This window comes from Hylobates moloch, unplaced genomic scaffold, assembly GCF_009828535.3.
Source record: "Hylobates moloch isolate HMO894 unplaced genomic scaffold, HMol_V3 SCAFFOLD_1, whole genome shotgun sequence".
In the NCBI taxonomy this organism is placed as follows: domain Eukaryota; kingdom Metazoa; phylum Chordata; class Mammalia; order Primates; family Hylobatidae; genus Hylobates; species Hylobates moloch.
In genome coordinates this window covers 10,798,124-10,826,105 of record NW_026652276.1, presented here as the reverse complement: position 1 = coordinate 10,826,105, position 27,982 = coordinate 10,798,124, and the positions used below count along the sequence as shown (strand labels likewise).

Sequence of the window (27,982 nt, the reverse complement as noted above, 5' to 3'; positions counted from 1 at the left end):
AGTAGAGACCTCATCTAGAAGAATGTTTATGCTAATTTCTGTAAACTACAAAACACAGATGCTGCCACAACCACCAAACAGAATAGAAAAAATTTACTCAGTAGAACAAGATATTTAAATCTAAAATTTGGGGCACAGTGGCTCGTGCTTGTAATCCTCACACTTTGGGAGGCGGAGGCAGGAGGATTACTTGAGCTCAGGAGTTTGAGACCAACCTAGGCAATATATTGAGACCCTCATCTCTACCAAAAAAAAAAAAATTAGCTGGCCATGATGGTGTGCACCTGTGGTCCCAGCTACTTGGGCGGATCACTTAAGCACAGGAGATTGAGGCTGCAGTGAGCCATGATCGCACCACTGTACTCCAGCCTGGGAGACAGAGCAAGACCCTGTCTCAAAAAAAAAAAAAGAAAAAAAAGGTTAGACTCATTCTCATACTAATAATTGGGGGTTTGTGTAAAACATCACATAAAAAGAAGCCGGCCAGGCAAGGGCCCCCTTAACTGCCATTTGAGGAACTGAGGCCATCAGGGTGGGCTTTATATGGAATCAATTTTCTTTAAAAGACGATGTGATACCTTCTAAACTATGTAAGAAATACAATCAAAGTTCTCTTTCTGTAACCAGATGACCAAAAAAAAAAAAAAAAAAAAATGATTGAGCCATTCCTACAGAACCTGGTCTTTTACCATATTTTTCTGTGAGATGGTTTTAACAAATATTTTATATTGCTTAGAAAAATATTGGTATTTCCTGATGTCTCTTCACTTGAAGGAAAGACTGGGGCAGTTTGACTGGGGCTGGGGATGCTGGGATCAGAGAGTAAATAAAGATCCCAGGCGCTCATTTGGCTTAACTTCACCAGCTCCGGAAAATCCGAGGCTGTCCTGGAGGCTGGAGCAGCAGGCAGGGCAGGGCTGGAGGAGGCTCAAGGAGCCGGGGCCTCTTGTCCAGCCACTGGCAGAGGCACTGGGGCAGCCATGTGGGCTCCGTGGCATCTCGGGACCTTGCCTGTTATGAAGGATGTCATTTAGGGCAGGAGACAAAAAGCCTCTAAATCTCATTATTTGTTCATGAGAGCCTCGAGTCTAGCTGCATCTCTTCTGGGTCTCGGTAAACAACTCCAGGAGGGCCTGGCCTTTTAAAGAGCTCATTAAACATTGTCCCCAAGTAGTACTTCAAGAAGAAAGTCAGCTGCAGTGTGGCTCCCACCTTGCCGCCTGGGGCGTGGAAACATCTAGCACAGAGGGCTCCTGCCATGTGGCCATTTCTCGAGATGGAGACTGAAGAGGCCGGCTAGCCAACGATGAGCACTCGCCGCAACCTACCCTAGACTTCTCCTTTGTCCCTGCAGCCCTGGGGCTTAGGCTGAGCACAGAGAACCAAGAGATCCGCTTTGCCCCAGTGGGTAGAAGGGCTGTGGAGTTCTGGGGGCCAGGGCTCTTTCCAGTGGCTCCGAGGAGCTGTGCCATTGATCTCCTCACTGGGGTGGGCATGGCACAGCTCTGCCCGCAGTCAACGCTGTCTGAGATGCTGGTGCCCGGGGGGAGCTGGGAGATGTCGCAGGTCATAGAAAGAAGGGAGGGTCTTCAAGGGTGGGGCAGTCTGGAACCAGGGAATGACAAGCCCTAGATGCTTCCCAGGGAAGTTTCCAAACCAGAAGGGGTGACGGTGGTCTGGGGATGTTCTTCTCAGAAGTGGCCCACTTTGTTGCCCTGAGAAGTTGGCATCTCCCGGCCTGCCCAGCTCCCTGGGCTGCAAGAGCTGGAATCTCATACCACTGGCTCCCTAGACATGCTTGGGGGCGTCTTCTAGGGCACCTGAGCAGGAGGCCAGAGGATTCACAACCCCTAAGGAAAGGTGTCTGTGGGTTTCTGGCAATAACAGGGCCAGGTGTGTCCATGTACCCCTGGAGAAGGGAGAGAGCCTGGCGTGCAGGCCAGTGGTTGCTCTAAAGGGAACAAGGAGCCCAGGTAGAGCCGGGTGAGGAGATAGTGTGGAAGCTGAACGGCCAGCCAGCATCCCCAGGCACGATGGGCAGAGGAAGTCCTTGTTTCGGGAGGAGGGCCAGTGCCACCATCCCTCCCCACCCAGGGGCAAGCAGGCTGCAGCCGGGCGAGCCAGCCACAGGCTGAAGAGACGTCACACCCCTGGGAGACAGGGTTATGTTGTGGGGGGACAGCTAATCCTCCCACCCCGGGCGTCTTCTTGGCCTGCCACTGTCACCCCCAGTAGGCCCAAAGTGTCCTGCCAGGCACCAGAAAGAGCCAGTCCTCCCGTCCCTGAGCTACGTGGCCCCCCTGGAGTCCTGCGATGCTGGGACCTGAAGGGTGGATGCAAATGGCTTGGGGCAGCTACAGCCTCCCAGGAGCAGGCGGGAGGCCCTTCAGCCTGCGCCTGGACCAGGGCCCAGCAGCCAGATGGAGAAAGTGAGGAAGGGGGCTAACCGCTCATGGGGTCTCAGTTGGGGGGTGGCGCTTACACAGCCACCTCCCTCCTGGCACCCACCCTTAGCATTAAAATTCAGAGCTCAAGGCTGGGGTTTCCTGACAGGCTGCGTTCTCTTCGTAATCATCTGCAGATTCAAGGCCATCAGTGGGAGGGGTCCAGGCTCCCCGGGCCCAAAACTGCTGTGAATTCTGAAGCAGCCCCCTGAAGATAGAGGAGGGTGTCTCCAGAGCATGAACTCGTCCTGCAGGAAGGCGCTTATCAAGACTGAGAAGTCTGCAGGGGCCAAAGACAGCGTCATTCTGGGCCCTGACACACACCAGGCTGTGCTTAGGGAGGAGGCAGTCCACACTGTGCCTCCTTAGAGTGGGCAGCGCCCTGTGCCCTGTTTGTGAGCTCTTGGGGGTCACTGGGCCAGGACTCGCAGCACCTGCCTCCCTGGGGGCCCATGCTGCTGCTGGGTGGCCGCCTTGCCCCAGCTGGGCAGGTTGAAGAGTATGAAAGTGCTGCCTGCGTTTCTGGCCAGTCCAGCCTTTCCTTGCCTGCCCTGGGTGGGAAACGGGAGTATCCCTGGCTGCGCCGGGGCCTGCAGGGAGGAATTAAGAAGGGGTTGGAGGCCAGGCCTGGTGGCTCACGCCTGTAATCCCAACAATTTGGGAGGCCAAGGCAGGTGGATTGCCTGAGCTCAGGAGTTCTAGACCAGCCTGGGCAATACGGTGAAACCCCATCTCTATTAAAATACAAAAAATTAGCCGGGTGTGGCGGCATGCACTTGTAGTCCCAGCTACTTGGGAGGCTGAGGAAGGAGAATTGCTTGAACCTGGGAGGCGGAGGTTGCAGTGAGCCAAGATCACGCCATTGCACTCCAGCTCCGGCGACAGAGCAAGACTCCATCTCCAGAAAAAAAAAAAGAAAAAAGAAGGGGTTGGAGGGCCCGATGCCCGGATGCCTCCAGGCTCAGAGAGAACCCTCTAGACGCTCCATCCAGCACCCCACAGGAGCCCACAGCCACTCCCAGGGAGGCTGCAGGAGTGCGGTCCTGACCTGGCTGGCTGCTGGTGGCCAGCGCAGATGCCTTCTGAGCGCCCAGAGTCCACAGTGAGCAGGGCCCTTTGCTGGAAGAAAGACAAGCACCAGGAGTCCCCCAGACTGAGCATAGCATTTGAACCTGAACCCAAGGTGGTATCCCAGGGGGCCTGCCCCCTCTCCCACACCCAGGACGCTCAGCCTGGGCTCTCCATGGCCACATGTGTTTCTGCCTCCTCTGCCATGGTGAGCTGTGTGCCCACCACTTCCCACACTCGGTCTCCTGGCCTTCCCTCCCTGGGACCACCACCTACCACCTCGTGACTTTCCTATTTGCAATGCTCTCACCAAGCAGAGCTGGACTGTGGCTGGAGGACGCTCAGGGACAAATGAGGTCCCAGTCTCATCTCTGGCTCCAGGTCACATCCCCAGTGACTCCCTGTCCTTCAGGTCTCAGGTTGAACGTCACTCCCCCAGGGAGGCCTTCCCTGACCTCCAACTCAACTCGGGGTCCCCTTTATCGGCTCATGTCACGCCTTCATCTTCCTCCAAAAGTTGTGCTTTTTAAATATCTTAAACATAAAAACATTTCAAGAATTTGCCTGATATCTATTTGCATCTTACATTGTAAGATCTAAGGGATTCTGTCTGCTCTCTTTAATAAATATTTGATGAGTTATTGACTGATCATTGAGAGATGGCCCTTTGTTCTCCAGCCCAGGGGTCCTGGACATTCTGGGATCCAGAGTGAAGGAGGGGAGACTGATGCCCGGGGGAGTGGCCCCCTCTGAGCTACCCTCCCTGTGACGGGGGCTATACTGGGCCTTTTCTTTTCTGAGCAATTTCAGAAAACACTTTGAGATCAAAGTGAATGTGACACAGACCAGAAGGGGCAGAAAGGACACGGTCAGAACCAACAGAACAGCAGGAATCTGTTCAGAGGGGCCACCCCCACACTCACACTCCAGGGCTGGGCAGACCTCTGAGAATGCCAGAAGATCACAGAGAGGGGGCCCAGGACAGAGGCAAGGGCCTGCCTCCTTCTTCTGCCCCCTTCTCCTGCCTCAGCCGGGCCTCCTGGCCCTGCTTCCCTCAGGGAGTGTCCCCAGCACAGCAGCTGAGAGAGAGAATTCCTTAGTCCTCAGGGGCAGGAGTCCCAGACCAACCCCACAAGGGACCCAGCCACTGCCCTCCAGCCTCCATTCCCCATTCAGGCCCCCAGGACGGTTTGCAGGAAGGGCCAAGGGAGGGCAGGTGGAAGAGGCAGGTGCGGGGGGAGAGCAGGAGGGGGCAGTGGAGCATCTGCCCTGGTGGCTGGAGGCCAGAGAAAGGCCGAAAGGGAGGTCAAGGGCACAGGAGGAGTGAAGAGCAGAGAGGGAGGCCAAGCCAAAAGAGCAGAGGGAGGCTGGGCCATGGGGGAAGGGACATCAGGGGGCTGCAGGGTGGCAGGGTCCAAAGGCCAGGGGCAGCCAGTGAGAGATGGGAGCTTGGCTGGTTGAGAAGGGCCCGATGGGGAGGGTGGGCACCAGACCCAGAGGAAGGAACCCCCCACTCCCCACCCCCCACACCCATCCACAAGAATGGGGTAAGGGGGAAGAGACATGGAAGGGGCAGGAGAAGGGGCAGGCTAGGGACAGCTGGGTGAAAGCAGACCCATTTTTTCCTCATCGTTGCCAATGAACAGAGAGCACGACCCTGGGGCTCTGAAGTCAGAGTTCCATCCTGCTTCTGTTCCCCTAGGATTTGTCCTTGTGACCAGAAGAGAAGAGAAGAGAAGAGAAGAGAAGAGAAGAGAAGAGAGGAGAGGAGAGAGAGAGAGAGAGGAGAGAGGAGAGAGAGAGAGAGAGGAGAGAGAGAGCGCTCTCTGTAGCACAACTGTGCCCATTGTAGAGAGGTGGAAACCGAGGCCCCAGCAGAGGCTGTCCCAAACAGAGCTAGGTCAAGGCCCATTTACATCCAGAGCCAGCCTGTGTTAGCAGGATAGCATCCTGGCTGGCTCCCCGCCCAGAGACTGCCCGAGAGCTTGGCTGGCTATTGCCTTCCAGAGCAGCCCCTCCTTCCTGTGCACCTCCTCCTCTCTCCCACTAGCCCCTCCATGGAGGGCCAAGAAGTCCAGCCAGCCCTGGGCGTGGGTGCTAAGAGATGTCTGGGCTTAGGAGTTTCCTGGCAGGAGCAGCAGTACCCATGTTTGTCTCCGGGCATCCCCAGCCGGGGGGCCAAGCAAGAGAGGCAACAATACAAGAGTAGGTCACGGAGCAAGAGCCTGGAGAGCTAACAGCTATCCCTGTTCAGGGTCTGATGGAGTTTGGGTGTTGTCCCCTCTAAATTTCATGTTGAACTGTGATCCCCAGTGCTGGAGGTGGGGCCTGGTGGAGTGGGTTGGATCATGGAGGTGGATTTCTCATGAATGATCTTGCCCCCTCCCCTTGGTGCTGTCCTCTCAGTAGCGAGTTCCTTCTTGCGAGATCTGGCTGTTTGAAAGTGTGCAGCACCTCCCTACCCCTCGTCTGCTCCCACTCTGGCCATGTGAGATGCCAGCTCCCTCTTCGCCTTCTGCCAAAATCGCAAGCAAGTTCTCATCAGAAGCAGGGCAGATGCCGGCACCACACTTCACATAAAGTCTACAGAACAGTAAGCCAATTAAACCTCTTTTCTTTATAAATTTTCCAGCCTCAGGTATTTCTTTATAGCAACATAAGAATGGCCTAACACAGGGTCTGTCTTAGGGAGGGGCCCTCGGGCTGTCCGTCTTCTCCCTAGCCCTAGCCCAGGAAGAGGACCAGCAAGAGTAGTCAAGCGAGAAGCCTCTCCATGAAGATGCCTTCTGCCATTCATTACCCACACACAACAGCATCTTGGTCCAAGATGCTGGGTCCCGGAGAGGACCTCAAAGAGACTTCCCAGGAAATTACCCACCACTGGACATTGGACGGGGCAAAGCTGTGGTGTGGAAAGGGGCAAATCCACATCCCTCCCATGTGTGCCCACAGGATTGTCCCCGGGGCTTCCATGAGCTTGATGACCCAGAAGCTATGGTCCTGCACACGTGAGTCATGACCTGACAGCTGTGCCTGCTTCACCAGTGTAGAGACTCGGATCCCCAGGCAAACCCCGGAAGTGTGGAAGGGAAGGGGAGAAAGCCTGTGGAGGGAGCTGGAGGAGCCGTGGTTTCCAGTAACCATCATGGGTTAGTTCAGAGGGAAATGTCCACAGCAGAGATGACTGTGACACCCGGCACAAGATTTAATTCTCAGAGTGAAAACGAGAATGCCGTGTCTCTGGGAGCCCCTGGAGAATGACTCAACAGTGACGTCCTACAGCATGATTTGCTTTAACTGCAGGTGAAGACAATCTTTCAGGAGTGGAGAGAATATAACTGAATGCTTTGTCACAAATTTACTTTGATCTCATGTACCGCGTAAATACAGACACCTACTATGTACCAGAAAAATTAAAAATAAAAATAACAAATTCACATTCCGCTTGTTCATCCTGATTCTTCAGGCCTGGCCACTGTATCAGAGACAAGGAAGGCCCATTGCCTGCCCTCGTGCTGGTTGTTCAGCCCTCCAAGAATCATTCTTGATGCCCTGCAAGTGCCAGGCGCTGCGCTAGGCCCTGCAGATGCGACAACGAACGTAGATGCTGTCCCAGCCACCGGCACTCACTGCCCGGGGAAGAACCAGGTAAGGTTCCCGCACATCGCCCTCCATGAAGCAGGAGCAGGAGTCTCACCATGGGGCTGGGAGCTGCCTTCCTTCCTCCCACCAGCCTCTAGGGGAAGGATTTGTGTCTGCTGGCCCTCCTTGGTAGTAACAAATTCTGGTCGTGGACAAAGCAGATAGAAGACTACAGAAGACAGACAGGCTAAGGTGATCTGCGCAAAAAGATGGCGGCGGGGGAGAGGAAAGGCAATTCACAGAATGAAGCGGGGACCTGGGTGGCGAGTGTGTGGTTGAGATTTGAGGTGGAAAGAGGCTGAGAGAGGATTGAGTTCCGGGAAGCAGCTGCCTCCTGCGTGGAGGCCTTTCCAAGGGCAAGTGCTGGACAGAGGATTCCAATTATCTGCCGTGCATTGAGAATGCACTCCCAGACAATGACCCAGTTTTTCCAACAAATCCATGACATGAAAAGGAAAGGAGAAAAAAAGGGGTGACTCTGAAAGAATGCAACCCGCGCCCTCACCTGAGCCCTGATTTGAACAAACCAGCCATAAAAAGACAGTTTTGACACAGTGGAGGAATCTGAATATGGATTTCATGGTGGACGATGTTACAGATTCACTTTTTTTTTTTTTTTTTTTTGAGACAGTCTCGCTCTGTCGCATAGGCTGGAGTGCAGTGGCGCGATCTCGGCTCACCGCAAGCTTCATCTCCCGAGTTCACGCCATTCTCCTGCCTCAGCCTCCCGAGTAGCTGGGACTATCGGCACCCGCCACCACAGCTGGTTATTTTTTTGTGTTTTTAGTAGAGACGGGGTTTCACCGTGTTAGCCAGGATGGTCTCGATCTCCTAACCTCGTGATCCGTCCGCCTAGGCCTCCTAAAGTGCTGGGATTACAGGGGTGAGCCACCACGCCCAGTCTACAGATTGACTTTTAATTGTGTTAGCTAAGATGATGGCACAGTAGTTGCATTAAAAAATGTCCTTTTTATTCACAATAACCAAGATAGGGAATCAGCCTAAGTGTCCCACCAGTGGTTGAATGGATTAAAAACATATACACAATGAAATATTATTTAGCCATTAAAAAAGGGAATCTTGTCATTTGTGACAACATAAATGAACCCAGAGGGCATTATGCTCAGTGAAATAAGCCAGACTCAGAAAGACACATACTGCATGACTTCACTTATATGTGGAATTTAAAGAAGTCAAAACTCACAGAAGCAGGGAATAGGATGGGAGTTGCCAGGGGCTGGAGGGCTAGGGAGGGTGTGGAAGTGGGAGATGTTGGTCAAAGGTGTTTCAGTTAAGAGGAATACGTTCTGGAGATCTATTGTATATAATAGCATGGTGACTGTAGTTAATAGTTCTGTATTGTAAACTTGGAAATTGCTACAAGAGTAAATTTGAAATGTTCTCACCACACACACAAAAAGATAACTATGTGATTGATGGATGTGTTCATTAGCTTGATTTAATCATTTCCGAATGTATACATATATCAAAACATCACACTGTTCATCATTCACATATCCAGTTTTTGTCACGTGTACTTTAACAAAGCTGGGGACCGGAGAGTGTGGAGAAAAAAGTGTCCTCATCAGAAGAGATGCACCCTGTAGTATTAGGCCAAGATGCCACGAGGTCAGTGTAAGTGGTGGAGGGTAGAGATCAATGAACTAGGGTTCAGTGAAATGAGGCTGGCAGAAGCTGATGGTTGTGGAAGCTGAGCAGCATGTCGCAGTGGCATGGGACAAGTTCCCACTGCAGCCCACACCTGGACCAGGCCATAGCTGGGGCCAAGTTTCCACTCTGGCGGAGCTGGAAGAAAGCAGGCCTAGCCCATCAGACCTTTTAGGGACCTCCAGGGCCTATCGGGGGCAGGGGCCAGGGCAAGGCAGCTGTGGCTGGGGGCGCTCATGTGGCTCTTTAGGACTCCACTGGGGTTCTTTGAGACACACACCAAACTAGAGAGCAGAACATCTTAATCACATCATATTTTAGTGAACCCTGAAAAGTAAAAAAGAATTGACATAGGTTCATGCTGAACTAACTCTATTGCTCATTTCCTGTGTTTGACTTTAGTGTATTCAACTTTCTGATGGCCCCATCACATTGGCCACACCACAGACCCACACCTTCCATCCCTTCATCATGCCCAAGCCAGAAAGAGCCAGTAGCTGGCAAATCGCTCCTTTCCACTACGGGTGGGGGAACCTACCTGGCTGCCAACAACCCAGTTTGTGCATCAGTCTCCCCTTGGTCAGCACCACCAGAGTTTTGTTGCTTATGGGGCGATCTTACTGAGGTTGGTTAGGAGTGCTGCAGCCGCAAAGCTGGAGCCTGCCAGCTGCACCTTGGACTTGCACCAGCCAATTGGGCTCCAATGCAAAGGGCAAGAACACGATGAAAGAGCACATTTGCAATCCTAGAAGATTGCGTCTAAGTTGCAAGGTGTAATTGGGACCCTGGTTACATTTTTAGCTCAGGGGAATCAGGGGAATAAAGCCCATCCCATATTCCCTACCCCAGTAGGGAGTGTCTGTTGGTCAACTTTATGAGCTTTTTTTTTTTTTTTTGAGACGGGGTCTCACTCTGTCTCTCAGGCTAGAGTGCAGTAGCCCAATCATAGCTTACTGCAGCCTCGACCTCCCAGGCTCAAACAATCCTCCTGCCTCAGCCTCCCAAGTAGCTGAGACCACAGGGGCGCACCACCATGCCAGGCTAATTTTTAACTTTTGTAGAGAGTAGGTCTTACTATATTGCCCAGGATGGTCTTGAACTCCTGGACTCAAGCAATCCTCCCACCTTGGCCTCCCAAAGTGCTCGGATTACAAGTGTCGACCACCACACCCAGCCTTTTAGTGCTATTTTTTCTAAGTACCATTGTGTTCAACTTCAACTGGTGCCCCCCTCCAACTCCTAACATAGCCTGCACCCAGCTACAGCAAGGCTTCCTAAAATACAAATCTGGCCTTGTCCTACCTAAGCAGAAACTCTGCATCCCGCCTCACCAGGCCACGGTGGCTTTGGTGTCTGTCAAGCTCCCCATCAGTGGATGAAGCCTGCAGCGCCCGCCCGGCTCCTTTGTGACATGGGTGTGGCCACTGACTTCAGTTCTCTCCAAGAGGTCTTGCGTGCTGCAGTTGCCACCGCCGCCCACCCCCCGGCCGCCCCCCCAGCTTCCTCCCTTGGTGAGGCAAAGCACAGCCCCTATGCTTGGTCTGTGTCTCCCGCAGGCCTCTGACAACAGCTGCTTAGGAGAGCTTTCTCAGTCAGCACTGAAAGGAAACTTAGAACCAGCTGAGCTATCAGCCCCTCCAGGCCTAACTTCCCCACTCAGAGCCTCCGCCACTCCTTCCTCCCTCCCCATCTCCCGACCTCTGGGTCTGGGCAGCTGCTCTCCACACGCCTCCCAACCGCACTGACCTGGGGAAGCAAGACAGATTCGAGAGTCCTGATTTTTGTTTACACTAATTGCAAAATAAAAATAATAATACTAAATAAATCAAAATAAACCAAAAAGAGAAGGAAAAATTCTCCCATAGTCCCTACCCTATATATGGAATAGAACCTACTTTCTCTCATTGCCTTTGAGGCTTTGTTTCCAGGCAGAGCCAGCATGAGATTGGCAGGCATGGTGAAGAGTCAGTTATATAATTCGGAGATTTTCACTTAGAGCTGTAGATATTCCTTCCATGCCAGTGCAGAGTCTTCATCATTATCCTTTTAAACCACATAATATTCTATTAAATATATATGCCAGCATTTATTTAACCGTTCCCCAATTATAGGACATTTAGGCAGTTTTTCCTTCCTTTGGGAATTATTGTTTTAAAATATATTCCCTGAGGGTTGGGCGAGGTGGCTCACGCCTGTAATCCCAGCATTTTGAGAGGCAGAGGCAGGAGGATTGCTTGAGCTCAGGAGTTTGAGACCAGCCTGGGAAACTTAGGGAGACCCTATCTTTACAAAAAATAGTCCAGTTTGGTGGCGTGCACCTGTAGTCCCAGCTCCTCGGGAGGCTGAGGTGGGAGGATCATCTGAGCCAGGGAGGTCAAGGCTGCAGTGAGCTGGGATGGTGCCACTGCACTCTAGCCTCGGTGACAGACTGAGACCCTGTCTCAAAAAACAAAATTAATAAATATAAAATATAGTCCCCGAAGGGGAATCACTACATCAACAGGCCCTAATGTTTTTATGGCTCTTGGAGTTTTTTTGTTTGTTTGTTTTGTTTTTTTGTTTTCTTTGAGACGGAGTTTCACTCTTCCACCCAGGCTAGAGTGCAATGGCGCAATCTCGGCTCACTGCAACCTCTGTCTCCCGGGTTAAAGCAATTCTCCTGCCTCAGCCTCTCGAGTAGCTGGGGTTACAGGCACCCGCCACCACACCCGGATAATTTTTGTATTTTTAGTAGAGACGGGGTTTCACCATGCTGGCCAGGCTGAACGCCTGACATCGTGATCCACCCTCCTCGGCCTCCCCAAGTGCTGGGATTACAGGCATGAGCCATCATGCCCAGCTGGTTTCTTTGTTTTAATTTCTAACATAGGAAACACTGATCGATATCTACATAGATAAGAGCTTTTTGAGATCCTTAACACTTTTTAAGAGTGTAAAGGGGGGTCCTGAAGCCACATGGTCTGGGAACCACTGGCCTGCACGTGATGTTGCAGGATGCAGGGTGTGCTGAGCAGACCTTGCTCAGCCCATCGCCTACCTGCCTGTCTCCCAGGCATGGCGCCCAGGACGAGACGCAGAGCACCTGGCTTTTTTGTCTTTTTATCTCTTCTTGCCACTTTTATTTTCTTCTCTTCTCTTTCCCCTCTTTTTTGTTTTTCTCTTGTTTTGCTCTTCTTTCCCCCACTCTAGCCTCAGACCTCATAACGAGAGCTGCACAGATAAGGAAACCTTCTCTGCTTCACATAAGTCAAACATTTTTTCTCACATCTAAATAGAGATTCATGACACTGGAAATAGGTTTTTCATTATTACTAATATCATTCACAAGAAGTGACATGTGTGGTGTTATGATAAGTACACACGTGTTGGCTTTTGTCCACAGTTCCTGGCTCAGAACCCCCGTAGCCCTTGTTACAGTCTCGTGTTATGACAGTGGCTGTGTTAGGCCTCAGGAAACAGAACCTCTCTGGCCTTCTCCTGCTCTCCTTTCACCTGCCGCAAGGCAGGACTCGTATCTTCCCCCGCCTTTCTGATTGTGGGTCTTAAGACTCTCCCCAGAGAGGGCTCTGTCCTACGCCCTGAGAGAAGGAACGCTGACATCATGAAGCTTCCATAAAAACCCCAAGAGAACAGGGTTCAGAGAGCTTCCGGAGAGCTGAGCACACGGAGGCTCCTGGCAGCTCCATGTCCCTTCCCTTGTACCTCGCCCTGTGCATCTCTTCATCAGTGTCCTTTGTAATACCCTTTAGGATCACCTGGCTAATGTGTTTCCCTGAGTTACGTGAGCCACTCCAGCAAATTGATCAAACCCAAAGAGGGCGTTGTGGGAACCCCAGCTTGAAGCTGGTCGGTCAGAAGTTCCAAAGGGCCAGACTCGTGTCTGGGTCGGGGATAGTCTTGGGACTGAGCCCTCAACCTGTGGGCTGTAAGACTATCTCCAGGTAGACAGTGTTGGAATTGAACTGGAGGACACCCCGCTGCTGTCCGTGGTTTGGTGGGACAATCCCCCACACATCTGGTCCCAGAAGTCTCCTTCTGTGTTGATGATTTTTGTTATGGTGGTGTGAGAACAGAGGAAAAACATGGTTTGAGAGTGTTTCCCTGAAACAATATGCGTATTTTTAAAATATACACAGGTAATCAAAGAACTAAAAATGAAAATGAGATTTTTTCATGTCAACTTTACAGAGATTTATTAGATGGCAATGCTTAGTGCTGGCAGATGGCTAGGGAGGAGGGCAGCCTATGTGGTTTCTAGAAGGCAACTTGGCAACACATACCAGGGGCCTTAAAAATAGCCTACCCTTTGACCCAGAGGAGTACAAAAGGCTGACAGCTCCACTTTGTACTGTTCACAACTTGGAGTTGGCTGGGATCTTGACAACTGAGAGTGAGCAGGGATTTTTTTCCCTTTCATTAGGCCCAGAGAAGGTACCTTTGTGGTTTTTTTGTTGTTATTGGTTTTGTGTGTGTGTGTGAGGCAGGGTCTTGCTCTGTTGCCCAAGCTGGAGGGCAATGGCACAATCATGGCTCACTGCAACCTTAACATCCTGGGCTCACGTGATCCTCTTACCTCAGCCTCCTGAGCAGCTGAGACTACAGGTACGTACCACCATGCCCGGCTAATTTTTTTAAAATTTTTTGTGCAGAGACGGGGGTCTTGCTATGTTGCCCAGGCTGGTCTCAAACTATCCTCCTGCCTCAACCTCCCAAGTGCTGGGATTACAGGTGTGAGCCACCACATCTGGCAAGAGAAGGTACATTTGGAGAGAGAGGGGGGTTACTAGACCTCAAAGATAGAGACGACATGGTCACCTGAACTCTCATCAGGACATGTGGGCAAACCCTCCTGCAGGCAGCAGGCCAAGGCCTATAGGGACAGGAAAAGCCTGAGGGTGGGGGCAGCTTGTGTGCCAGGAGCCACAGTCCTGGTGAGCAGTTTGGAATGCTCCCTCTATACTAAAGTGCTCTCCTCTTATGCCCAAGCCTTCAGTAATAATATTGGATTAAAAGGTACTACCTGGTCTTAGCAGGTGTGATCCAGTCAGCTGGAGCCTGGCCGTGCCTTGAACTCTACATGAGGTTGGCTCATTGTGAGCCCAGAAGGCTAAGGAAGGCCACAGCCCTCCGTGGGATGTCCTGTTGTGTGGTCTGGGGATGGCCAATGCCCTCCCAAGTTTTCCGCACATTCCCAGGGCAGGGCTGCTGACACCTCCACGGCCTCTGCTTTTCCCATGGTGCCTCATGTCAGTTACTTGTCTCCTCTTCCCGGAGTCCTATAAAGACCCCTCTGCCCACAAGATGTCATGGGCATTTCTGAAGCTCGGGGACTGCAGAGAGACAGGGAGATTTCACATCACAGAAACACAAGCTTCCATCGGGCATCTGCACAGCTGAAATGGCCCACGGCCACCCTGTCCCCGATGAACATCCTCAGGCCAGCCCCCACAGTAGCCAGCCTCTTGCAGGCAGGCTTCTCTCACCTTCTGCCTTCCTGGCTCTTCTCTCTCCCCCTCCTCTTTCCTTCCTTACAGCAGCTGAAGCCTCTGCATGGTGGCCCAGGTGCCTGCCGATGTCTGCGTCCTCTGCTCCACCATTTGCCCTAACAGTTGCCAAGGTGTTTCGCCAGCTATGAGGACCTCTGCTGCCAGTTGTCACAATGACAATGTTTTCCTCTGTTTCAGCTGGGCCTTGGGGAATTAGAGTGATGCTTGGGTCCATCCTTGGGTGCAGTGGCTCAGGAAGCATGTGCACCCCAGAAAAGCTAGTTCCCAGGTGGCCGGAAGGAAGGAAGGAGAGGTGGCTAGCTAAAGTGACCAGCAGCAACCAGGTGGGGGCAGTGGTTGTGTGGATCCTGGAGCATCGTTCGGGGCTTCTGAGGTGGGCAGAACGATCTCCCCTATCCCAGTATGTCCAGGTACAAATCTCAAGAACTGGGGAGTATGTTAAATTACATGGCAAATTAAGGTTGTCAATGGAATTAAGGTTGCCAATTATCCTGGATTATCCTGGTAGGGCCAATGTAATCACAAGAGTTCTTGAAGGTAGAGAGTAGGGTAGAAGAGACAGAGGGATAGGATGTGAGAAGGACTTGATCCACTGTTACTCGGTTTGAAGACAGAAGAAGGGGCCATGAGCCAAGGGCTGCAGGCAGAACCGGCTCTGGAAGCTGGAAAGGCAGAGAAACAGGTTCTCTCCTAGAGCCCCCAGGAGGACACAGTCTTGCCAGCACCCTGATTTTAGCCCAGCAAGACTTGTGTTGGGCTTCTAACCTACAGAACTGTAAGATAACAAATTTGTGTTATTTTAAGCCGCTTAATATATGACAATGTGTTACAGCGGGAAGGGGAAATAAACACATCTTCCCAGACACTATCGGGGACAAGAACCTGGTAAAACCCTGTACATCCTGTGTCCCTCAGCTGACTGTAATGAGGGCACTAAAGAGCAGGATCTCCTAGGAAACTGGAGAGGCTAGAAGCATCCAGGATACACATCTGTCCAGTGTGGATCTTCTTAAAAACCAGTAGCATGAGTAGGTGTGAGTCTGCACACAGCCAGGAGATGAGGGCTGGTAGTCCCCTCCACCACCCCAGTCTCCTGGAACCACCTTCCTAGTGGGGGATTCCCAAGGCGAGTCCTCAGCCTGAGAGGCTCCAAGGTCTGATGAGCAGGCCTGTGGAACAAGCTTATGTTAGCTGAGCTCATTCTGGAAACCACAGCTTCCCGCTGGCTTCTGATCAACAGGACCTTGTCTTGCTCAAGCCAAGACACCCAGGAGGCCAAATCATGACAGAGGGCTTCTGAGCAAGTTCCGAGATGCAAAGGTTTCACAGCCCTGTTTATGCAGCCCCATAATCGTGACCACAACAGCTCCCCCTGGCATCAGGTGGACCACATGCATCCTTGCACCTGGTCTCCTTGCCCCTTCCCCTGACACAGTGTAGATGGCGCTGCCAACACCCCATCCAAGTCAGAACTTTCTGTGTTTCCACAGTGACAGAGCCAAGCCCCTGCTCTAGGCCGGCTATCATTCTGTGTCCTGAAGAGGACTTGGCTTAACTCTCTTCTAGTCCATTTTCTGTTGGATTTAAAGCTTGGCTTTCCGACTTCAGTCTTAGTTCCCTCCTTTCCATGCCACTGGCAGAAGCCTCCCGGCCTTAAACTTTTTATTTTTAATTTTTGTGGGTAATAGTAGATGTATATATTTATGGGGTACAAGAGATTTTGATATAGGCATACAATGTGTAATAATCACATCAGGGGTAAATGAGGTATCCATCAACTAAAGCATTCATCCTTTGTGTTACAAATAATCCAGTTATACTCTTTTAGTTATTTTCAAATGTACAATTAAATTATCATTGACTATAGTCACCCTGCTGTGCTATCAAATACTGGGTCTTATTTATTCTTTCTGTTTTTTTGTACCCACTAACCATGGCCAATGATCATTACTTTAATGAATGCTTTCTTGAAGGTGTTAGTGTTTTTTAAGCGTTCAATTTAGTTTGTGTTTGGAATTCAAAGTTAGCAAATATGGCTTCCATGCCACTTGCACTCTTTCAAAAAAAGTCATGACAGACATCACTAATCAATTACTGTACTCTTTCTCCCTGAGCCTGGAGCGTCCCAGGAATCCTTAATATAGTCTTCTAAGCAGTCCTCATCCAACAACTGGAATTGGCAAGTGAAAAGAAACTAACATGTCATCCCTTGATGCAATTACAGTTAGGGACAGAGTCATCTTTTGAATTCCTCCCACTATGTTTATCCCTTTACTATGTGACAGTAATCTCTGTCACCAAGAGCTAGCATCCCAACTCATATACCATTTCTGTGAAATTATAATCTCCACCTACTTTGAGTGACAAAGAAAAGAATAATTCACAATCCACTGTTGAAATTTTGTCTGATAATACAAACAACAAATGTTGTTAGTTGTCTAATGATTTTGTGTTATTTCCTTAAGGAAATTTCTCCTCATTTTCACCCAGCGGAAAGATCTTGACTTCCTATTTTCCATGTCTCCTTGATGTGACAGCATATCTAAGTCCTTGTTATTGGCACACGTGACAGTGCATCAGATGCTCTTAGGAAAGAAAGGGGCTTTCACACAGATTCCTTGCTCACCTTAACATAACTGTACAGAATTCCCACAACCCAGACACAGGCTTTTCTCACCTTACATTCTCTTCAGCCTGTTAAGACAGTTCCAGTGACTAAATTTAGTAGCACATTAGCAGTATCACTACTCAAGGGCCTATTAAACATCAGCTCAATGGAAACTTCTTAGAATTGTAAAGCAAACCAAATACAACTCAAATGTAGAGAATGATTACACTTAAATGGTAGACCTTAAAGGAGACTCATATGGGAAAACGCAGCCAGAAAGGATTATGCCAGTGTGTTTTTGTTTTGTTTTATTTGAGACGGGGTCTTGTTCCATCGCCCAGGCTGGAGTGTGCCTGCAGTGGTGTGATCACGGCTCACTGCAGCCTTGACCTCCTGGGCTCAAGCAATCCTCCCACCTCAGCCCCCTGAGTAGCTGGGACTACAGGCGTGTGCCACCACATCTGGCTAATTTTAAATTTTTTTGTAGAGTCAGGGTCTCACTATATTGCCCAGGTTGGTCTCAAGCTCCTGGCCTCAAGTGATCCTCCCTCCTCAGCCTCCCAAAGTGCTGAGATTATAGGCATGAGCCTCCATGCCCAACTACACCAGTGTCTTTAAACTAGAGGATTCCTAATTCTCCTTAGGAGAATCCCAATAGCTAGGACAGTGGGAGGTCTTGTTCTAACATTTACCTGAAAGCAGGATTTTATTCCGAAATTAATTTTATTTACTTTATTTATTTATTTATTTATTGGGATAGAGTCTCGCTCTGTTGCCCAGGCTGGAGTGCAGTGGTGAAATCTCAGCTCACTGCGACCTCTGCCTCCTGGGTTCAAGCAATTTTCCTGCCCCAGCCTCCCGGGTACCTGGGACTACAGACATGCACCACCACACCCAGCTAATTTTTTGTATTTTTAGTAGAGATGGCAGTTTCACTATGTTGGTCAGGCTGGTCTCGAACTCCTGACCTCAAGTGATCCACCCGCCTCCAGCCTCCCAAAGTGTTGGGATTATAGGCGTGAGCCACCACTCCTGGCCATCTTTTAATTTTTTTAAATATCAAACTTGCAGAAAAGTTGAAAAGCAGTTAAACAAATACCCAATTACCCTTCACTGAATATATATATATTTTTGCTGAAGCGTTTGGAGTAAGTTGCAGACATATGCTCACTTCATCCCTAAATACTTCACCTGCAGCTCCTAAAAGAAGAACATTCCCTTACATAACCCAATACCATGATCACAGTGAAGAAATTTAACATTTAACATGGATACAATAATATTATCTAATAATCTGTATTTTTAAAAAATCTTTATCTTGCATCTAATCAGGGTTCACGCATTGTATTTGACTGTTTAATACCTTTTCATCTAGAGCTGTCTCCCCACCTTTTTTCGTCTTTCATGACGTTGACATTCTTGGAGAGCCTAATGGACTATTCTGCAATCTCTATTTGCCTAATTACTGCCTCATGATGTAATTCAGATTAACCTTTTTTTTTTTTTTTTTTTTTTTTTTTTTCAGTTCTAAGATCCCCGTGTGGATGCCTGAAACTGCAGAGTACCAAGCCTGACTGCCGCCAACCAGAAGAAGTTTCTGTTCAGGTCTTCCACCCACGAATGTAATGCCTTTTTCGTCTTAACTAAGCACTTATCACGCACTGTGGTCATAACTTTTGCAGTTTGAGGTACAACAGCTAAACCAGCACACATTCTTTTTCTTTCTTTACAATTTCACAATTAGAAATTTTATTCTGACCATAGATTTTAGCAATCTGAGCAAATGATTTTGTTTCTTGAGAACTTTTGCCTTTTCGCTTAAAGGAAGCACTTGAGGTTTTCTCTTTGGCATATCCGAATTGCTGGCATCACTACGCTTGTGCTTTGGGGCCATTATTTAGTAAAATAAGGGTTCCTTGAACACAGGCACTGCGATACCATGACAGTCGATCTGATAAGTTAGACGGCTAGCGGACTAGTGACTGACGGCCGGTGGTGTCTCCAGCATGGATACGCGGGACACAGGGATGATTCACATCCTGAGCAGGATGGAGTGGGACAGCGAGAGATTTCATTGCGCTGCTCAGAACAGCGCGTGATTTAAAACTTGTGAATTTTTGGGGGACGAGGAGGCGCGGCTGGCCGATCTTCCCCTCCCGCGGCGCCGGCGGTGCTGGGCGGGTGGAGGCGCGGAGTCGTCCCCGTGGCCACCGCTCCGGAGTCCGGCGAGCCCGCGAAGGGGAAGCTCTTTAAGTTCCTAGGCATTTCAGGTGTTGGAAATATTTCCTGTGCCCGGGATTCAATATTGTATGGTTCATTAGGATCTGTTGCGGCTGGCTTTGGACATTTTTTTTGTTAACTAGTAGAATTAGAAGATCATGTGATGTTGGAGTAGGAGGATTTATCTGGGTGACTTTGGGATGCTGGTTTCATTGTAGGTATAATTATGCAAAGCAAAGAATCCAGGAAAGAATTGCCAGAGAAGGAATTAAAAATAAGATATTATATGAAAGTACCCACCTTGATCCTGAAAGAAAAGAAACCAAGGGCAACAGCAGCAACTGAACAATCTTGAGCATAGAAAATCAGACTCCCTGAAGTCAGTGTGAACAAAGCTAAGCTCAACCACATGAAACATTTTATGTACAATAAGCTCTCAATCAAGTAAATAAAGTTTGTGTAAGTTGTAATAAATAAAGAAAGAAAGAAATAAAACTTTTGAATTGTTTATTTGTGGAGTTTTAAATTTAACATTTTCAGGCTGTGGCTAAAACTCAGGATAGTGAAACCACACATAAGAGAGTACTACTGTTATCACATCAGCAGGCATATAATGTTAGTCTCATTATTTGTAAGCCTAACTTTAAAAAATTTTTAAAAAATATTTATGGGTACAATGTAGGTATATATATTTATGGGATATATGAGATATTTTGATACAGACATGCAATTGTAAAATCATGGAGAATGGGGTATCCATCCCCCTCAAGCATTTATCCTCTGTGTTACAAACATTCCAATTATACTCTTTTAGTTATTGTTAAATGTTCATTTAAGTTATTATTGACTATATTCACCCTGTTGTGCTACCAAATAGTAGGTCTTATTCATTCTTTCTATTTTTTGTACCCATTAACCATTCCTACCTCCCTCTGACAGCGCCCCCACTCCTGCAACCACCACCACTCCCCTTCCCACACTCTGGTAACCATCCTAACTGTCTACCTCCATGACTTCAATTGTTTCCATTTTTAGATCCTACGAGTAAGTGAGAACACGCAATGTTTGTCTTTTATTTTGTAAACCTAATTTTGATCATCTAGTTAAGGTGATGTCCAAAAGATCTATTAGCACATAATCTGCAAAATGGTAGTTTGGTAATGTGTAAATATCCCATACCCAAGGACTTATCACCCTATGGCCTTAGCACCCATTGACCCTATTGACTGAATCAGTTATAACTCGGGTCTTTACAAAATAGTGATGATCTAATTCTAACATTCTTTCTATCTTTATTAGCCGGCATTCTTCCATGAAGACAAACTGAAATCTTGGTTTATAACTGTCATAAATCACATTTCAAGCAGCAGGAACTCTCCCACTGGAAATACAATGAGAAGCACAGTGTGCTGTGCAAGGTCACAGCAGTTCCAAAAATGGAAATCACCATAGTTCTGGTTCCCACTTTTCTTCCTCCTCCTCATTCTTTTTCTCCTCCAACTGCTCCATTTATCGAATACTTTGTTACCAGTATTGTGGCTTAAGGGCTTCAAACAGGCCAGGCACTTGGCTCATGCCTGTAATCCCAGCACTTTGGGAGGCCAAGGTGGGCAGATCACTTAAGCCCAGGAGTTGGACACCAGCCTGGGCAACATGGTGAAACCCCGTCTCTAGAAGAAAATTTTAAAAATTAGCTGGGCGTGGTGGTGCACGCCTATGGTCCCAGCTACTCAGGAGGCTGAGACAGGAGGATCACCTGAGCCCAGGGAGGTCAAGGCTGCAGTGAGCTGTGATTACGCCACTGCACTCCAGCCTGGGCAACAGAGTGAAACCCCGTCTCAAAAAAAAAAAAAAAAAGTTGCTTTACATAGATAAAATCATTTAGTTATTCCCAGCAACCCTATGAGGTAGGTGATAGCAGGCCCATTTTTCAGATGAGGAAATTGAAGCACAGAGAAGCAGCTTGCCCAAGGACATCCAGTGAGTGACAGACTTGGGGTTTGAACTCAGATGCATTTGATTTTGAAAGTCATGGTCCTGCCCAGCCACATTCCTGAAGCACTGCATTATTTTTTTTGTATGCACAAAAAACAATCACAGCAATAGCAATCCTTGATTTTTGTTGATTGCTGAACAACCCTTCATCCTTCTCTCTGAGTATCAGCAATGCAAAAGGCCAGAAGAATTGCATCAAAATAGTGACTATGGTTTTATAGATCATTTTCATTTTTGTCTTTATACACTTACCTGTATTTCCCAAGTTATCTACAATGCACAATCATTGGTTTTGTGAGACAGAGATATGAAGTGTTTTTAAAGAGAAATAGGGGCTTGGACATATATTTGACATAGATGTCAGACTCAGAAAAGCTCTCCCTGGGGGTTGTCCGTCCCTATCAGAGCCTGGATCATAGAGTAGACCCACCAGTACGTGCCTGGGCTTAGGTGCTGGCAAGAGGCAATTTAGCAATATATTTGACTTATTCTACACCAAACCAGCTGGAGGAAGGAATATAAGTCAACTGATAGCCCATTGTCCCAGAACCTTAATCACAAACTGGCTTTGCACAAGACTCCAGGAAGCTGTCAAGGTCAGGGAAGCCTGAGCCTTGGACCTCAAATTGCTTACAAAGTGAGCTCAAGACAAAGAAACATACAGGAAACAACTTTTGAGACTGACAAGATAAGAAATGTGCAGTGTCAGTATAAGAGGATTGACCATCAGCCAGGAAGGTAAGATACAGAAGTTACTGAGGCTTCCAGTAATTTCTAAAAGGGAGGTCAGAATCATAGACCTGAAAGCCATTACTCTGAGTTTTTATGATTCTGGGCCTCTGTAACTTTCCTGTGTCTTATGTTTGTTACTCAAATGTTTTCCTATAGTCTTTAGCAAAGAAAAAAAAATACCTTGGGAAGGAGAAAAAGAATTAGTAGGGAGATAGAATCCCAGTACAAAACCACAAATACTTCTGAATGACAAAAAAAAAAAAAATCACCATAAGACAGCTCTGACAGTAAAGAGCCTGGACGTCATTACTTCCATTTTTACAAGGAAAAAAGCTGAACAAACTGAAAAGCAATAACTTTTCTTAGATTCTGCAGAGAATGGTAGTCACAGGCAAAGCGCCCACCCTAAGAATAGAAGAGACAGAGGAATACAGAGAACCACAACTTACCTTCCAGAAGCAGAAGCCACCCAGGAGCCGGCAACTTGTAGGACCACTTACATGGTAGCTGATGAATTGCTAGAGGCTGAGTGTTTGGGCTAGCTTAAGTGTCACAGACTCCTGGGGTCCCTGTAGTAGGGAAGCCCCACATTTTCCTGGGGTTACCTCCAGGAAGGTCACCAGTTTCTCAGTGTGAAGACAGGAGAAAAATCCCCAGGCTTCAGGCAAGAGGAGAGGAAAAGTAACCATTTAAAACCATGCCCAGCAGAAAAGTAACCATTTTGAAAGCCCGGAGCATTCTGCTCTCCTTAGTGTTCTCATCAAAGGACACTGCCTTACCAGGGCCTTATCTGCCCTAGGGGAAGGGCAATGAGATAACTTCAGCCCCCCTCTAGCCTTCCAGTCTCCATCGGGGGAGAAAAAGAGAAAGGCCACAGCAGGGACTTGGCCCACTGAGATTTAATTGTAAGATTACACAATGCCTTTCCTCCCCAGTACCTTATGGTATTAGTTTGCTAGGGCTGCCATGAAATACCACACACTGGGTGGCTGAACCAACAAAGATGTATTAGCTCACAGTTCTGGAGCCTGGAAGTTGTCAGGGCTATGTCCCCTCTGAAGGTGCTGGGAAGGAGCCTTCCTTGCCTCCTAGTTTCTTGTGGTTGCTGGCAATTCTCCACATTCTTTGGCTTGGAGCTTCTTCATTCCAACCTCTGCCTCTACCATCACATGGCCTTCTCTCTGGAGGAGAGACAAAATTTTGACCTTGTTAGGGCTTTCGATGGGGCCTGAGAATTAAACAGATGTAGACAGATGAACAGGAGAAGTACACAAATGTATTTAATATAAGCTTTATGTGTCATGGGAGCCTTCATAAGAAAATTGTCTTAGTCCGTTTTGTGCTGTTATAACAGAATACCACAGATCAGGTAATTTATAAAGAATAGAAATTTATTTCTCACAGTTCTGGAGCCTGGGAAGTTCAAGATCATGGCACCGGCAGGTTCGTTGTCTGGTAAGGGTCCAGACTCTAAGTTCAAGAGGGCGCTTTGAGTGGTGCGTCTTCCCAAGGGGATGAATGCTGGGTCCTCATGCAGTAGAAAAGCAGAGTGGGTGATGCTTTTTATAGCATCATTAATTCATTCACGAGAGTGGAGTTCTCACGACCTAAACACCTCCCAACACTGTTGCACTGGGAATTATGTTTCCAATATATGATTTCTGGGGACAACAGACATGAAGACCTCCCAAAAAAAGTAACCAGAGTTAAACATTTATATACTGAGTTGGGCAAAGAATAGTAAAACTGTGAAAATATGATAAGGCAAAGGGGCTTGTGCTAGGGTGGTTAATTGGGTAGAAAAGTGACTAGGAAGATATGGGTCAGATTAACAAAGTTTGTTTGTGTAGATTTATCTCAGCTTCAACTTTTTGTTCTTGATGATAAGAACGTTACTTTCCTCCTGGTATAGGGAAGACATCTTCCATATTGAAGGTTTTATCTTCCTTCCAGGAAGATTTTACCTACCAGGAGGGTTTTGCCTTCCAAGAGGGTTTTATCTCCTGCTTTTAGGAAAAAAAAAAATAGGGAGGGCCAGAGTAACTTCTTAAACCTGCTAGTTAAGTGCCTTTAGTGCAAAATAATCCTTGCATCAGAATGACACATTTTGGGGTGAAAAGTTCTGAATTCCTTCACCTCTGTGTCTTTGTCTCCACGTATCCTCCCCTCTTTTTATAAGACCATGTCATTGGATTTAAGGACCTCTCTAATCCAGCAAGACCTCATCTTAATTTAACTACTTCCATCTGCAAAGACCCTATTTCCAAATAAACTCATATTCTGAGTTTCCAGGTGAACAGGAATTTGGGGGGGGACACCCACCCCACATCAACAGGCTCCAGTATCATAAAAGTAGACTATAACTGAAAGAGTTAAGATATTTAAGTTATTTAAGAGTTCTTGGCTGGGCACAATGGCTCAGGCCTGTAATCCCAGCACTTTGGGAGGCTGAGGCTGGTGATCACTTGAGGTCAGGCATTCAAGACCAGCCTGTCCAACATGGTGAAACCCTGTCTCTACTTAAAATGCAATAGTTAGCTGGATGTGTTGGTGGGCGCCTGTAATCCCAGCTACTCAGGAGAAGCAGGAGAACTGCCTGACCCTGGGAAGTGGAAGTCGCAGTGAGCCAAGATGGCGCCACTGCCCCCCAGCCTGCGCAACAAGAGCAAAACTCCATCTCAAAAAAAATAAAAAAATAAATAAGAGTTCTCAGGGAAACCCAAAACAGAAGAGAAAAAAACCACCTGAAACTAGAGGAAACTAAAGTTTCTGGCACCTACAGCTATAGGAAACATTAAACATGGCCCAGCTACTAGTCAGATTAACATAAAACCTCACACTATAAAGCTGATTTACTTCAGGTCCTACTGTCATATACATCATGTCCAGCTTTCCACCAAAATTTACAAGGCATACTAAAAGACAGTTTAAAACTGTCAACCTAAATAACAGAGAGAGGCTCTCTAAAAGAAAAAGATATTTATTCAGGAATACAGCATTGCAATGGGAATGTGTGTGCCACATTAAACTGCATATTCAAGGAGGAAGAATGAAGATTATATTGTGTCCAGAATTTGTGGGTTCTTGGTCTCACTGACTTCAAGAATGAAGCCGCAGACCCTCACAGTGAGGCATGTCCAGAGTTTGTTCCTTCCTTCTGATGTTCGGACGTGTTTGGAATTTCTTCCTTCTGGTGGGTTCATGGTCTCGCTGGCCTCAGGAGTGACACTTCAGACCCTCACGGTGAGTGTTACAGCTCATAAAGGCAGTGCAGAGCCAAAGACTGTGCAGCAGCAAGATTTGTTGCAAAGAGCTAAAGAACAAAGCTACCACAGTGCAGAAAGGGACCCCACTGGGTTACCGCTGCTGGCTCGGGCAGCCCGCTTTTATTCCCTTATCTGGCCCCACCTACATCCTGCTGATTGGTCCATTTTACAGAGAGCTGATTGGTCCGTTTTGACAGCGTGCTGATTGGTGCATTTACAATCCCTGAGCTAGACACAAAAGTTCTCCAAGTTCCCACTAGATTAGCTAGACACAGAGCACTGCTTGGTGCATTTACAAACCTTGAGCTAGACACAGGGTGCTGATTGGTGTGTTTACAAACCTTGAGCTAGACACAGAGTGCTGATTGGTGTATTTACAATCCCTTAGCTAGACATAAAGGTCTCCACTAGATTAGCTAGATACAGAGTGCTGATTGGTGCATTTACAAACCTTGAGCTAGACACAGGGTGCTGATTGGTGTGTTTACAAACATTGAGCTAGATACAGAGGGCTGACTGGTGTGTTTACAATCCCTTAGCTAGACATAAAGGTTCTCCAAGTCCCCGCTAAACCCAGGAGCCCAGCTGGCTTCACCTGGTAGATCCTGCATCAGGGCCGCAGGCGGATTTGCCCGCCAGTCCCGCCGTGCACCAGCACTCCTCAGCCCTTGGGCGGTGGATGGGACTGGGAGTTGCGGAGGCTCGGGGGGCTCAGGAGCCCACGGAGGTGGGGAGGCTCGGGTATGGCAGGCTGCAGGTCCTGAGCCCTGCCCTGCAGGGAGGCAGCTGAGGACTGGCAAGAATTCGAGAGCAGCGTGGGTGGTGGGCCGGCCGGCACTGCTGGGGGACCCAGAGCACTCTCTGCAGCTACTGGCCCGGGTGCGAAGCCCCTCACTGCCCAGGGCCGGCGGTGCCAGCTGGCTGCTCCGAGTGCAGGGCCCGCCAAGCCCATGCCCACCTGGAACTCACGCTGGCCCGCGAGCGTCCCACACAGCCCCGGTTCCCACCCGCGCCTCTCCCTCCACACCTCCTGGCAAGCAGAGGGAGCCGGCTCCGGCCTCGGCCAGCCCAGAAAGGGGCTCCCACACAGTGCAGCGGCAGGCTGAAGGGCTCCTCAAGCACAGCCAGAGTGGGCGCAGAGGCCAAGGAGGCGCTGAGAGGGAGCGAGGGCTGCCAGCATGCTGTCACCTCTCGATATGATTGTTTTGAAATGATTATCCTTGGCTACAAGGGTCAGTAACAAAGGTGATGCCTGTCCAAGGTTGAACATGCAGCTTTGCTGGGCAGACTTCCTTGTGGAAGCATTTTTTTGTGTAAGGTTACAATGGCTTTTGTGCAAGGTTTTGGTTTTTATAGAGCCTTTTGTGATAGTTTTGTTATCACGCCAGTCACACAAAGACACATACTGTATGATTTCACTTCTCCAATGTCCTAGAGTAGTCAAATTTACAGAGATGAAAAGTATAATTAGTTTTTGTTTCATGGGTATAGAATTTCAGTTTTCCCAGGTGAAAGAGTTCTGAGGCACTCTAATATGGATAGGTCTCCCAAATGAACTCATCATGGATGGTGGTAATGGATGCACAACAATATGACTGCCGCTGAACTACACACTTAAAAATAGTTAAGATGGTAATTTTTACATTATTTATATTTCACCACAGTATGAATGTCTAACTTTTAAAAACTAAATAAATGAAAGAAGTAATGGGATGCATCATACCATACAAACTCTAATCAAAGAAAGGTGGGGCAACTATATTAATTGCAGATAAAGCAGACTTCAGACCAAGGAAAATTATAAGGGAGAAAGAGGAATATTGCATAGTGATAAAGGGATCAATTCCCCAAGAAAATAGAGTAATTCTTAACATATATGTACCTAACAATGTCAAAATATGTAAGGCAAAAACTAGTAGAATTGCAAGGCGAATTAAAATATCCATTCTTATAGTTGGATACCTCAATATAAGAGATCAGTAGCTGACAGATCCAATAAGGATATAGCTGAACTGAACAGCAGCATCAATCAACAGGACATAATAGACATTTATAAACAAATTCATCCAACAACAGTAGAATACACATTCTTCTCATGCTTACCAGAAATATTTACCACAATAGACCACATTCTGTGCCATATATGGAACATAAACATGTTTAAAAGAATTGAAGATGCAAAAATCCTCAATGAAATGTTCACAAATCTTTCAAAAATGTCAGATTTGCCCAACACTGAGATTTATTTCAAGTATGCAAATCTGACTCACATTCTTAAATCAATTTACATAATTCATCACATCAACAGGCTCGAAAAGAAAAATCATATGATCACATCAATAAATGGAGAAAAAGCATCTGACAAAATTCAATACCCATTCATGATAAAAATACAACCCAAAATCCTCAGCAAACTAGGAATAGAGAAGAACTCCCTCAACCTGATGAGGAACAGCTACAAAAAACCCCTACATTTAACATTAGACTTAATGGTGTAAAACTAGATGTTTTACCGTAAAATCATGAACAAGTCAAGGATGTTCTCTCTCACCAGTCCTTTCTATATCATACTGGAATTCCCAGCTAATACACTGCATTGTCAGGCAGTTTCATTTTGTGAACCTTGTAGGGTTCCTACGATGGCCTAGCCTACTGCACACCTGGGCTATACGGGTTAGCCTGCTGCTCCTAGGCCACAAGCCTGTGCAGCATGTTTCTGTACTGAGTACTATAGGCAATCGCAACACAATGGTGGGTATTTGTGTATCTAAACATAGAAAAATATCATTCAAAATATGGTAGGAAAAATAAAAATATGGTACACCTGTATAA

The 27,982-nt window shown here is 47.9% G+C and overlaps 1 protein-coding gene across 2 annotated transcripts in view; it reads right to left on the bottom strand.

The window, feature by feature from the left end:
• GPR55 (G protein-coupled receptor 55) overlaps positions 1-22,561 on the bottom strand; it is a 53,499-nt gene extending 30,938 nt beyond the window's left edge. For both annotated transcript variants that reach the window (XM_058437411.1, XM_058437421.1), the window contains exon 1: positions 22,334-22,561. The gene's annotated coding sequence lies outside the window, so the exon portion shown is untranslated. The remainder of the gene's footprint in view (positions 1-22,333) is intronic.
• Between the last annotated feature and the right edge of the window lie 5,421 nt (positions 22,562-27,982).